The sequence below is a fragment of the Phaethon aethereus genome (genome assembly GCF_964289735.1).
Source record: "Phaethon aethereus genome assembly, chromosome: 1".
NCBI classification, from domain to species: domain Eukaryota; kingdom Metazoa; phylum Chordata; class Aves; order Phaethontiformes; family Phaethontidae; genus Phaethon; species Phaethon aethereus.
In genome coordinates this window covers 141123171-141137538 of record NC_138575.1, presented here as the reverse complement: position 1 = coordinate 141137538, position 14368 = coordinate 141123171, and the positions used below count along the sequence as shown (strand labels likewise).

General features: G+C 40.6%; 1 protein-coding gene across 1 annotated transcript in view; it reads right to left on the bottom strand.

Annotated features, from left to right (window-relative positions):
- PUDP (pseudouridine 5'-phosphatase) overlaps window positions 1-14368 on the bottom strand; it is a gene marked incomplete at both ends in the record, with an annotated part of 80242 nt that overhangs the window by 35223 nt on the left and 30651 nt on the right. The gene's annotated exons all lie outside the window — the stretch shown is intronic.

Genomic DNA, 14368 nt, shown 5'->3' with positions numbered 1-14368 from the left:
GCATACAGCCCAACTTTGAGAAGTTATAATTACTACTGATAATAAAGTGTGTAGATTAATAAATAGGTGCATTAATTAACCCATCTATCTGGAAATATGACCTGTAGATGTGGCCCTCTGCAGATTTCTTCTCTCTGTTCTCCAGAATCTAATAAACCAAATAATAACTGACATTTCCAGCTCCACACTTTTATTTGAAGACAGCCTTTAAACTATAAATACATGCACTTCTGTGATGTTACATTTACAGTTGGACAGAAACAACAACAGTGTTATTCCTCCTCTAATGTCACTGTATCACCCATTTAAAAGCCCTCCTATGCCCCCTTAAATGATTATATTAATAATAAGCAAGTACATTTTCTACAAATGATGCTACTTTGTCCTCTCACTGAAATATGATACTAAATACAAGTTAACTTTTTATTCTAGATACAGATTATGTCTTCATTCTGAAACATGTGAAGTAAGTCCGTATTAAATTAATGGAAGTACTAAGATCTCTTAATGTAAAACAGTAGCCTAAATGTTTCTTTTTTAAAATGAAATGCATTCATTCAAAGGAATTTATTCTAAATAATCTGCAACATTTAGCAAGGCTAGCATATAGTGTGTGTAGTACTATAAAGAAGTCTAAGGATTACACAGGTAAGAAGACTTTTCCTATCTCCTATGCTCTTGCTATGATATAGCTAGTTTTCTCTAAAGTTGTGCTCTTTTCAAATACCTAATTTTCTTCAGTCCCACTGCATCACAGCTTCAGTTCATCTGTCACAGGGTATGTTTATTCTATGTTTCTATTGGAGGTAGTTAGCCACAGAAAAGCACTGTTGCAGAAAGGTTATTTCTTCAGGGTTTTCTTTTACATTTCCCCAGCACGTCATGATTTCGGTGTGTAAATGTGTGTGTGTGTTTACTTTCTCTTTTTGGCTTCCCTCACTACAAAGAGCTAAAATGCAGCTGTCCCTAATAGCTCCAGAGAGCAAACGTTTACTTACTCAGAAAATACAATTTAATAAAAATATGCCATTAAAATGTATTATTTGAATATGTGTAAACATAGCAAAATAGATTAAAAAAAAATTGCAAGGGGAAAAAATTAAATTCATGTGGAAGAATAGCTAGCCTAACTTCACAAGCTCAAGACAGTAGCAGATGAAAAATATTTTCATTCCAGGTTTGTTATTTCTTTGTAAAAGCTATAGGTCAACAAAATCCATTTTTGTTTGCATTAATTACCTCAAATATAGCTCTAGACACTTTGCCGCCACATCAAATTACTGACACAATTATTGTACTAATTCAGCATATAATTCTTCATTAGAAAGGTAATATTCTTAGTATCTTTCTTGTGCTTTTTGTACAGAAAACGTCAGCACAAGAGGAAGTGAGGAGATGCTTTAAAGGTCTGTAAGAAACTTCCCTTGGCATATACTTCGTCATTATACTCCCCTATAGCTACACAGATTTTTCAATCAAATGAAGACTTCGGTTACATCAAAAACGACCAATTAAAAACTCAATGGCTATGAAGAAATATGGTGAAAATTCCTGTGAACTCACTAACTTCTAACTTACTTGTAGCGACCATGTAAGGGATTGAGGCCCACCCGTCACAGAGGGACCCGTATGCTAGGCTTCCTGGGACCATCCTCCACCCTTCCTACTGAAAGCTTAGCTACATGCAGCAAGTTTTTTTTTTCTTTTTCTTTGAGCACCTCTGATTAAAAACAAAAAATAAAGAAAGATCAAAAGAAACAAGAATCTCTTTTTTTCCAGCATACGGATACACTCCTAATGAGGTACACATGCAATAACAATCTGAGGCAGTACAACATAAATTCTCCAAGCAATCATAAAAAAGATCAGGAATAAATATCCCACATTGCTATGCTTTATTTCCAATGTACTCTTTCATTTCAATTAATCAAAAAGGTAAATACTGTTTCTTTCCTCTATCTCTTTAAACACTAAGTTTTAGAACAGAAACAGAAGCCTACTATATTCTAAATGTAATAGTTAAATACCAGTGACTACTGGAAAGAAAAATAGGTGAAAGGAATTGTAAACTGAGTTTAGTTACAGAAGCTGAAAAGAAGAAGGATCAACTTTAAATGTCAGCATCTTTAAAACGTGATTATCACAAATGTCAATGAAGTTAACAACTTTAGGAAAAGGAAAAGAAAACAAACTAAACCAACATAAAGGAGGTATTTCTTCTGAGACCACAAGACACATTTTAAAGGAAGAGATCAGCCTTTTTGTTCCGAAAGTTGCAGAAAAACATATATAATACATATAATTTTTTTTTTTAAAAAAAAGGAAGTATTATTCCTTCATTAGACTCCCAATGTGGTGTTTGTTCTCTTTAGATTTCAGCTGAAACCCCGGTGACTAATACATTGGATCAACTGACAAACAAATATTAAGACTTATACTGAACAACAAAACCCTGGGGCTAACTGTCGCATTTTCCTTTTCATTGACTAGTACAAACATGTACAGCAAGAGCTCAGGAAACCAAATAATGCTGTGCTAAAATGATCTAACGATAGTCCCTATCCAATTATTTATATGCTATTACAACACTGTTTTCTACGTGATTTTTTTTCAGTTATCATATTTTATAATCAAAAGGCATTATTCATTATGAAGTGAAAATTAACAAGTCATAACTCCTGAGAGCTATCAAATTGATGGAAAACAAAGGGAATTTTTGTTTTCCTTTTAGCTTTATACAAATAGGAGCTCTGTGACATACAGAATACCTCAGAACAGTGAACAACAGGTAAACTTTTGTTACATTTTATATACTTTCAAATTTTCGTATCATTCCCTTTCTTGTGTTTGTCTACCGCTGAACAGAACATTATTCTTAACTAATATCACCTCTGGAACTCCAGATTCTGACCTTTTCTTGTGAAATGCCTCCAGACAAATAAGGAGATAATATAAAGCTCTTTTTTTTTTTTTTTTTTTAAAAGTAAGTCTCCAACCAAACTTTTGTCTTTCAAAGCACTTTTTAGGTTTCTTTTTTCCTGAAGTGAAGTTTCTATGAACATGTTATAGTAGAGTATAGGAATACTTTTCAAGATAGAAAAGAAACTGAGCTCCATCATAAGCTGGGCAAACATATGAGACAAGGAAGAGGATTATTCACGCCACTTCTGCGCTGAACCGTAATTTCAGTTTCCTCTGTTCAACAGCTGAATGATTTTGTGTGTTCATATTTCTGCTTGCAGTCGATTCATTTGAAGGCATAACTATACCATCATGCAGACAATCACACACTAAGCTCTGCCAATACCTTAACCTGAAAATCCACCGTCTGATGGTCTTATAAGCACAGACAAAGTCCTACAGTCTTATGGCTTCAGGAATACAGCACAGAGTGCAGGAACAAAGTCCCATAAATGCCCAGGCCTACACAGACAGTCTCACTGTGGTTTCTAATGTCTGTTTCAGTCCTAAAAAGATGAACATAAGCTATGTAAGAAAAAGCCCTTAAAAAATGAACAGAACTCCCCAAGGTCTTCCCTTAAGCAAAAGCATACATTGTAAATAGGACCACAAGAAGTTAGTATCCTAAAATTTACAAGGTAGCTTTTATGAAAGGTAAGTTTCAAAATTACATTACCTGGCTAAGAAGGCCTGTATTGGATTTGCTTGGCAAGGTTTTGGTAGAGGGGAAAAAAAATGGCACACAGCACTTGCAGCCAGAGAGAATATATGAAAACAGCTCTGCAGACACCCAGGTCAGTGAGGAAGGAGGGGGAGGAGGTGCTCCAGGCACCAGAGCAGAGATTCCCCTGCAGCCCCTGGTGAAGACCACCGTGAGGCCGGCTGTGCCGCTGCAGCCCATGGAGCTCCACACTGGAGCAGGTATCCACCTACAGCCCGGGAAGGACCCCACACCTGAAGGAGGCCATGACCCCGTGGGCAGCCCACGCTGGAGCAGGCTCCTGGCAGGACCTGTGGACCTGTGGAGAGAGGTGCCCACTCTGGAGCAGGTTTTCTGTCAGGACTTGTGACCCCGTGGGGGACCCACGCTGGAGCAGTCTGTTCCTGAAGGACGGCAACCCATGGAAAGGACCCAGGCTGGAGCAGTTTGTGAAGAACTGCAGCCTGTGGGAAGGACTCACATTGGAGAAGTTCATGGAGGACTGTTTCCCATGGGAGGGACCCCACACTGGAGCAAGGGCAGAGTGTGAGGAGTCCTTCCCTTTAGGAGGAAGGAGCGGCAGAGACAACGTGTGATGAACTGACCACAACCCCCATTCCCTGTCCCCCTGCACCACCTGGGGGGAGGTGGTAGAGAAATGGGGAGCAAAGTTGAGCCCGGGAAGAAGGAAGGGGTGGGGGAAAGGTGTTTAAGATTTGGTCTTATTTCTCATTATCCTACTCTGATTTGATTGGCGATAAATTAAACTGATTTCCCCAAGTTGAGTCTGTTTTGCCCATGACAATAACTGCTGAATGATCTCTCCCTGTCCTTACCTCAACTCATAAGCTTCTCATTACATTTTCCTCTCCCCTGTCCAGCTGAGGAGGGGGAGTGATAGAGCAACTTTGGTGGGCACCTGGTGTCTAGCCAAGGTCAACCCTCCACAAGGCCTCAAATAAACAAACAGCAGCATTTTCAGTGGCAAATCCTTTCACAAACATCACAGTGTACTATATACCTCTCTTGCATCTCTTTAGTCCTCTCTTGGGTGCCACCTAGGTACTAACTACATCTAGTTAATAGTATTTTAACCATTATGCAATCCCAGAAAGAGAAACAGAAAATCAGTGGGCCATAGAGAAGACTCTGTGTGTGTGTGTTATGCCTCTTTAAAAATTTGTTATTTGAAAGCTAACATGTTCTGCTAGGAAGGACATTTAGCAGACACATCCCCATTTTTCCCATGCTCAGACAAAATCCGAACAGCTCACAGGGGTTTTAGTTCTGCACCAACCATCACAGATAATATTCCTTTACAGTTTCCAACTAATTTAGCTATGGTGTTAACCAATGTAAAGATATTTTGAGCAACCTCAAACAGGGAGCCGTCATATACATTAATACCTCACAGTCTTCAAAATGAGTGTTCTTATTCAAACAATTACAGTCTTGGACATCTAATAATCAGAGAAATAGTATAATATAGAATTAATTTAGTTCAAGATAGTAAATAATGGGGAAAAAACCAAAACAAACAAAATACCATAAATACAGCATATTCCTCATACTAATTAAATGCAAGCGTTAAGTAGCCAATGAAAGCACATTATATTGTGGAGTTTCCATAGATTCTGCCTGTTCATTTTCAGATTCAAGTGAAAACTCAAGCTAAACTACGTAAAGCTAAAGGCTACATGTACAGAAACGATAAAAGCTTCAGATAGACTTAAAATGATTATTTTATCTGTTTCTCTTCATAGCTGCTTTTTTAAAAAGCAAACACACGTGAACTCTTAAAAGACCCAAAATAGAAATTGGGTATTTTAAAACTGATATGAAGATGGCCTTCTATGCCCAAAAGCTTCTCCACAGTTCAGTTAGTTTAATGAATGATACTACTTCTCATTTAAAACCTTCTCTCACACAGGCCTCAAATCATTATGATTATAGTAACAACATTACTGCTATCTACAACTGCTATGTATCTTTTGACGTGGATTGGGGACTACAGAAATACTTCAGAAAAAGTGAGTTATTTAGGACATTTTACTCATTAAAGTGCCTTATCCCCCTCCCTAATTAGTTACTGGTTATATGATTATTTATCCAGTAAACTTCTGTGCTATTCTTATTTTTTGTCTGTACTTTGTAATCACAACATGTAATTTGGTCTCCAGTTAATTGTAATTGTTGAAAAGATACTCATTCTCCTTACTTCAATAAGCTATACAGGCCACTGTCATTTGACAATTTAATCATGAGTACTATTAGTCAAATTTATTTTATTGTCAACTGTAATTATAAGCCAAAGGAACGATTCTCTCCCTAATCTTTTTGATAAGAAACGTGCTGCTTTGAAAAATGGAGTGGGGTATTGAACCATGCCACAAAGTTTTTTTAATGCCCTGTATTTCACGGGGAACAAAATCTTTCCCTGTGTATATTTTGCTGTATCTATATATGTTTGAGTTTTTGGGGGGGTGTGTGGGGGGGTAATTTAGTTAGTTAGTTAATCTGAGCTACTTACTCTCATCAAAAAAATACTCATTTTTGTTTTCCTTTTTGTGTCATGTTTGACTAGTCTGTTAATCTGCTACCTCTTTTATCCTGTTTCCCTTCTCCTTCACTGCTGTATGTGTATGTTTTGTTTCTCTTTCCCTGATATACTTTTGGAGCTTGTCTGCACTATGTAGCCCATGCTAATACAACTATACTTTTTAAGTCCTGTAGCTGAGACGCAGCATATTCTGGAGAAGAAACAACATGGCTACAGATTTTTTTAGAGAACATTGTCTTGATCAACAGACTTTTGCCCTGTGCACTGAAATTTCTATTGGAAGAACTATACTGATCACCATGCTCTTTCTTAACATAGCTTGCACGCAGATTATGATCTCAAATACAACTTCACGCTCTTTTTGCAGACTGTCAACACTCCCTCCAAGAAGATCTTCACATACATCCATCACAGCATTGCTCTTCATTCACCACTGTGTAGATAGTTAACTTTCTACTCACGCTAACGAGAACAGAGGACACCTGACCTCTGTGGCATCAAAACCAAGGCTCTTTAGGCACCCATATTCAAGTCCACTTCATTTTGCTGTAATGTTACGCAAAACAAGCTGTCCGAGAGCATTCAGTGTGTATTTGGAAGAAAAGATTTACTGCTGAGAAAACAGACTAAAGGAAACCAGTGTGCTCCATGCATTGTTTAAATTAACTCTGTACATGCATTATGCATGTCTTGATGATTTATGTCCAGCTGTGTACAATCGGAAATCTTAGGGATAAATATAGCCTCTGTAAGAAAAGATTGCCCCTCTTTTTCAAAATCATTTATAGTACCTACATGGAATGTGGTATCAGACCAAATTTAAAGCTCATCCAGATTTCATCACTCTCTTTAATCAAAGAAAAACTAGCATTACCACTCAAGGATTTGTCAAGTTGATTGGATTTCTAGCCAATTCAATGATAACCCTTTAAGTTCATAAAAGCAATTCTATGGTTAAAAACCTCAACAGCCCCTGAACACTAAAAGCACCCAAAAAAGAAAAAAAATAAAATAGTCTTACTTAGAACAAGAAACATCTCTCTGTTCACTTAAGTCACAAACTGATTAAAAAATATTTTTTATGTAGTCTGGTGTGCTGCAACAGTTGCCAGCCCATCAGCACAGTGCTGTTCATTACCTAGACTTGCTCTCAATCCTCAAGTGAAGTGAGCATTGCTGCTGTGAAGGTGACAGTGTGACAGAGGTGGGGTTATCCACCACCTGCTGTAACTGCCATGAATGCTTGAACTTTGTCAGCCCTGAACTGGTCAGGCAGTTGGACCAGATGATATTTGTAGGTCCCTTCCAACTGAAAGAGTCTATTTATTCTATTCTATTCCATTCTATTTCTGAATCTCATAAGACTATGGAAACATAACTCTCAGAACCACCTGTTTCTTTTTTGTTCTGAGACATTTTGGGCCCCTCATTACAAGAAGGACACTGAGGTGCTGGCGCGTGTCCAAGGAAAGGCAAGGAAGCTGGTGAAGGGTCTGGAGCACAAGTCTTACGAGGAGCATCTGAGGGAACTGGGGTTGTTTAGTCTGGAGAAGAGGAGGCTGAAGGGAGACCTTATTGCTCTCTACAACTACCTGAAAGGGGGTTGTGGTGAGGTGGGTGTTGGTCTCTTCTCCCAACTAACTAGTGATAGGATGAGCCTCTAAGTTGTGCCAGGGGAGGTTTAGTTTGGATATTAGGAAAAATGTCTTTACTGAGAGAGTGGTCAAGCATTGGAACAGGCTGCCCAGGGAGGTAGTGGAGTCAGCATCACTGGAAGTGTTCAAAAAACGTGTGGACATGGCACTTTGGGACACGGTTTAGTGGGCATGGTGGTGTTAGGTTGATGTTGGACTTGATGATCTTAAAGGTCTTTTCCAACCTTAATGATTCTGTGATTCTGTGATTGTTTAAAAATGCCACCTGCAATGGTATGTTAACCTTTCACTAAGCTACAGTGGATAAGGAGCCAAAAACCAGAGACTGCTATGAAAGAATCACAGTAATTTCATAACACTGACATAATTATAGTAACTGTTGGCAGCTGTGTAACCTGGTGTTAGGTTTTTCTGGATCTGTGTATATTCTGGGTTTATGTCAAGCAAAAGCACACCCAGATGCATATAAGTAAAGGTAGATATGCATAGATTTCTTCTGCTGCACTTGTCACTACTTACTTTTCTGACAATCCATTTCCATGCAACATAGTACTGCATCTGCAGAAACAGAAAGCCTACTATGTTACTCGTGCAGATAACAATGTTTGTACTCCGAAAGAAATATTTAGAAAAGCAGTACAAGCAGCAGTGCTGTCATTCTGTCAGCACTGTCTTCAATTAACTCCTTTTCTACTGAATCAAAACTAGCCTTCCCTAAGATTCTTTCAGAACTAAAAGTAAATTTAACTGTGAAAAACTGTCAAATAGTTACCAGAAAATTCCACATTAGAAATTAATATATCCTCTTCATAGGTGAAATCTCTATTTTGACCACAGCCTGATGTACTGAAGCTTGTCAGTCAGTTCAGCCATACTGAAATAGTCAGAATTCCGTCTTCAACCACTAGTGTCTCGTAAGCGTTGTACATAAAGTGGCACGGCTGGGATGTAGCCTCTCAGGCAAAGAACTGCTTTGCCAATCATATATTCATACATCGTCTACAACATCCTTAACTATCACTGACATATCTGTCAATTACTTGATTTGGGAATTAACAGAGTTATCATAGCTAGCAAAAACACATGCATAGCTCACTCTATGTCCAGAAAAAAGTCCTGCTTTCCTTGAGTCACTTTTCCAAACATCATTGGTCATCATTCAGCACCACTCTCCACCAAACCAAATTTTAATTTTATTTTTTGGAAAAACTGTACAAATTGATTGAAAAATAGAATTTTACCTGCCTATTAACTGTCAAAAGACAGACAGAGACTCAGCACATCAGGGTCATCCTACAACATTAATAAATATGACAGTTGGCTTTCACTTTCCTGTATTTACCTGTAACTATCTGAAAGATCAGTTTAGTCAGAGAACATTGTAAACTCAAAATGCCACCACAGTCTTACATCTTACAGAACACCTGCATGAAGTCTCTTCGTAATTAAAGAACATTAAGAGGCTGTAGAATAAATCCACAAGGATTACATTAATAAATATCCTCAGAAGATACAAAATGACAGAAGAAAAGTATCAGATTGAAGAATCTGGTTATTAGATTGAAGAACAGGTCAATCCTTAAAGAAAAAATGTTGCGCCAGGGGAGGTTTAGATTGGATATTAGGAAAAATTTCTTCACTGAGAGAGTGGTCAGGCATTGGAACAGGCTGCCCAGGGAGGTGTGGAGTCGCCATCTCTGGAAGTGTTCAAAAAACGTGTGCATGTGGTGCTTCAAGACATGGTTTAGGGGACATGGTGGCGCTGGATTAATGGTTGGACTTGATGATCTTGAAGGTCCTTTCCAACCTAGTGATTCTGTGATTCCGTGATTCTGTGAAACTAATAGTAAGTAGCTGGAACCACTTCTTTCTAGGTTATTAGCTGAGACCATCCTGGTTTTCTCAAAATTTGTGGTAATTCAGTTTGTATTTCATATGCTGCTACCAAGCAAACTATAGATCCCATTACTCCAGTGACCAAGGCTGCCTTTGCGCCCAACAATGGCCAGTGAGCATAAAGTATTTAAGTTCACATCAATTATACTTTAGAAAACAGCCTGAAGAAAGTTATCACATGTATTTAGTTGAACTGAAAAGACAATCAGTTGAACAATTCTAGTGATGATAAAAATGTTTACTTGCTTGTCCCAGGTTTTTTGCTTGTTTCATCTACGATAGCCCAGCTTCAGTGAGCCCAGAATTCACTTCTTGAAGGCAGGAAGAACACAAAACTTGATGTTTCCTTTGGCTAATCTGTTCCATCACCTATCTGCAACTCTGTTCAAGCCAGGTCAGCGACATTACACGCGTGGTTAACATGTGGCTCAGAGGTTGTTGCCATCAACGGAATTTTGGTTTTTTTTGACCATGGGGCTGTTTACACAGCACCGGACCTGCTGGCAGCAGATGGAGTTCCACTATTTCCAAGGGGGAAAAGGATTCTCGCTTACGAGCTGGCAGGCCTCATCGAGAGGGCTTTAAACTAGATTTGAAGCAGGGAGGGTATAAAACCAGGCTCACTAGAGATGAGCCTATGGGTGGCGTGCTCAATAGCCCAGTTCCAGTGCATCTACACCAATGCACACAGCATGGGCACCAAACAGGAGAACCTGGAAGCCATTGTGCAGTGGGACAGCTATGATGTAGTTGCCATCACAGAAACATGGTGGGATGCTTCTCATGACTGGAGTGCTGCAATGGATGGCTATAAGCTCTTCAGAAGAGATAGGCAAGGAAGGAGAGGTGGTGGGGTGGCTCTGTATGTTAGGGAGTGTTTTGATGGTACAGAGCTCAACGATTATGATGACAAGGTTGAGTGCTTATGGATGAGGGGAAAGGCAAACAAGGCAGATATCCTGCTGGGTGTCTGTTATAGACCACCCGACCAGGATGAAGAGGCAAAAAAAGCATTCTACAAGCAACTGGCAGAACTCTCACAATCACTAGCCCTTGTTCTTGTGGGGGACTTACTTACTGGATGTCTGTTGGAAGTATAACACAGCAGAGAGGAAACAGTCAAGGAGGTTCCTGGAGCGTGTGGAAGGTAACTTCCTGACACAGCTGGTGAGTAAGCCTACCAGGGGAGGTGTTCCTTGACCTGTTGTTTATGGACAGAGAAGGACTGGTGGGAGATATGATGGTCAGAGGCTCTCTTGGGCCTAGCGACCATGACATGATAGAATCCTCAATTCTTGGTGAAGTAAGGAAAAGGGTCACCAAAACCACTACCATGGACTTCCGGAGGGCAGACTTTGGCCTGTTCAGGTCACTCGTTGAGAGAGTCCCTTGGGAGACCATCCTGAAGGGCAAAAGGGTCCAGGAAGGCTGGAGAGTCTTCAAGAAGGAAATCTTAAAGGTGCAGGGGCAGGCGGTCCCCATGTGCTGCAAAACAAGCTGGTGGGGAAGACGACCGGCCTGGCTGAATAGGGAGATTTTGCTGGGACTCAGGGAAAAAAGGAGAGTTTATCACCTCTGGAAGAAAGGGCAGGCAACTCAAGAAGAGCACAAGGATCTTGTCAGGTCATGCAGGGAGAAAATTAGAAAGGCAAAAACCCAGCTAGAACTCAATCTGGCCACTGTTGTAAGGGATAAGAAAAATGTTTTTACAAACATATTAACAACAAAAAGAGAGGCAAGGAGAATCTCCATCCCTTATTGGATATTCCAGGGAACATTGTCACCAAGGATGAGGAAAAGGCTGAGGTACTTAATGCTGCCTTTGCTTCAGTCTTTAATAGCCAGACAAGGTATCCTTAGGGTATCCAGCATCCTGAGCTGGAAGACAGGGATGGAGAGCACAATAAACTCCCTATACTCCAGGAGGAAGCACTTAAGGACCTGCTACGCCACCTGGATGCCCACAAGTTTATGGGGCCTGATGGGATCCACCCAAGAGTGCTGAGAGAGCAGGCGGAGGAGCTTGCCAAGCCACTCTCCATCATTTATCAGCAGTCCAGGTTAACAGGGCAGGTCCCAGATGACTGGAGGCTTGCCAATGTGACGCCCATCTACAAGAAGGATCAGAAGGAGGATCTGGGCAACTACAGGCCTGTCAGCCTGACCTCCATACCGGGGAAGATCATGGAGTGGTTCATCTTGCGGGTGCTTACAAGGCATGTGCAGGACAAACAAGGGATCAGGCCCAGCCAGCACGGGTTCATGAAAGGCAGGTCCTGCTTGACCAACCTGATCTCCTTCTATGACCAGGTGATCTGCCTAGTGGATGAGGGAAAGGCTGTGGATGTTGTCTACCTGGACTTCAGTAAAGCCTTTGACAGCGTGTCCCACAGCATTCTCCTGGAGAAACTCGCTTAGACAAGGTGTACACTTCGCTGGGTAAAAAACTTGCTGGACGGCTGAGCCCAGAGAGTTGTGGTGAATGACGTTAAATCTGGCTGGCGGCCGGTCACAAAGTGGAGTTCCCCAGGGCTCAGTTTTGGGGACGGTCTTGTTCAATATCTTCATTAGTGATCTGGATGAGAGGATCGAGTGCTCCCTGAGTAAGTTTACAGATGACATCGAGTTGGGCAGAAGTGTTGACCTGCTGGAGGGTAGGAGGGCTCTGCAGAGGGATCTGGACAGGCTGGATCAATGGGCCAAGGTCAGCTGTATGAGGTTTAATAAGGCCAAGTGCTGGATCCTGCACTTGGGTCACAACAACTCCATGCAACACTACAAGTTTGGGGAAGAGTGGCTAGAGAGCTGCCTGGTGGAAAAGGACCTGGGTGTGCTCGTTGACAGCCAGCTGAATATGAGCTAGCAGTGAACTCAGGTGGCCAAGAAGGCCAACAGCATCCTGGTCTGCATCAGAGACAGTGTGGCCAGCAGGAGTAAGGAAGTGATTGTGCCCCTGTACTCAGCACTGGTGAGGCCACACCTCAAATACTGTGTTCAGTTTTGGGGCCCTCACTACAAGAAGGATGTTGAGGTGCTGGAGTGTGTCCAGAGAAGGGCAACGAAGCTGGTGAGGGGTCTGGAGAATAAGTCTTATGGGGAACGGCTGAGGGAACTGGGGTACTTTAGTCTGGAGAAGCGGAGTCTGAGGGGAGACCTTATCGCTCTCTACAACTCCCTGAAGGGGGGTTGTGGTGAGGTGGGTGTTGGTCTCTTCTCCCAAGTAACTAGCAACAATATGAGAGGAAATGGCCTCAAGTTGTGCCAGGGGAGGTTTATATCGGATATCAGGAAAAATTTCTTTACTGAGAGAGTGGACAAACATTGGAACAGGCTGCCCAGGGAAGTGGTGGAGTCACAATCACTGGAAGTGTTCAAACAATGTGTAGATGTGGCACTTTGGGACATGGGTCAGTGGACATGGTGGTGTTGGGTTAACGGTTGGACTTGATGACCTTAAAGGTCTTTTCCAACCTTAATGATTTTGTGATTACCAGAATTCTCAGCAGGCACAGAATATCCACTTAATGCTGTTACATTAGAGACTCTTCTCTGTGCCTCCTAACATTTCACCCAGTCTCTCCACCTCCCATTTTCTGAGCCCAGAGTAGGTTTTTTTTGGTTTGCCTTGCAAAAGATGTAGCAGCAAAGTTAGTTCCAGAAGTTTGACAGGAAAAATGAAAAACACATCCCTCCATCTTTGTTTTCCTGGTGAGTTTAACTAAGCTTACAATTTTAGGTGGATGTATGTAAGGGAGGAAGATGTAATTTGAAAAAACTTGTATATAAAAGACATGAGAGAAGTAACTAAGTTGGCTGCATAAAATACTCAAGTTTTTAAGCTGCCTACAAAAATTACACTTTTATTTTTCCTGCTTGTTATTTATTCCTAACATATCACATATTTTAAACTTTCATCCTCTTAATGCATTATGAAACTAGGTATAAAAAAAAATCTAAAGATTAAAACATCATTACTGCGCTGTAGAGATTGTCAGAACAAACAAGCATACATTCAAAGAGAAAGAATTGTAACAGTTAGACTTGTTATAATGACATGTAGTTATTTCACTTTTAATACTTTTTTTTATTCCTCCCCCTCTCTCCCGCCTTCTTTTTTTTTTTTTTCTTTTTTCTTCTTCATAAATTACTGATATATGCTCCAGGAAGTTTAATACTGTACAAAAAGTTAACAGCAATCCTAGCTTTAGGTATCACTTGTGTTGCATGGCTGAGAATTCTTCTCTAAGCATTTCAAATGTAAATATAATGGAATATAAATGTATGAGATCACATCACAGATAAGATTCATCCTGTTGCTTATCTTTAGGTACCTTTTTTAAGCTACCCATTCAGGCTTCCTGCACAATCACGGGTAAAAAACGTGTATCTTCAGAAGGTGATGATACCTACCTGTTCTAGGACAATCTGAGAAACCCTCCCTCCCCGTTGATTCACAACTGGCTAAGAAGCCATGCTTAATTTTCAATGTTCAGTTAGGCAAGATCAATCACAGCTGAAAGAACCCATGGGCTCATACAGTTTAAAAGTGTATTTGTGCTTAACAAAGTCAGACTACACTCGTAGTCAGAGAAAACC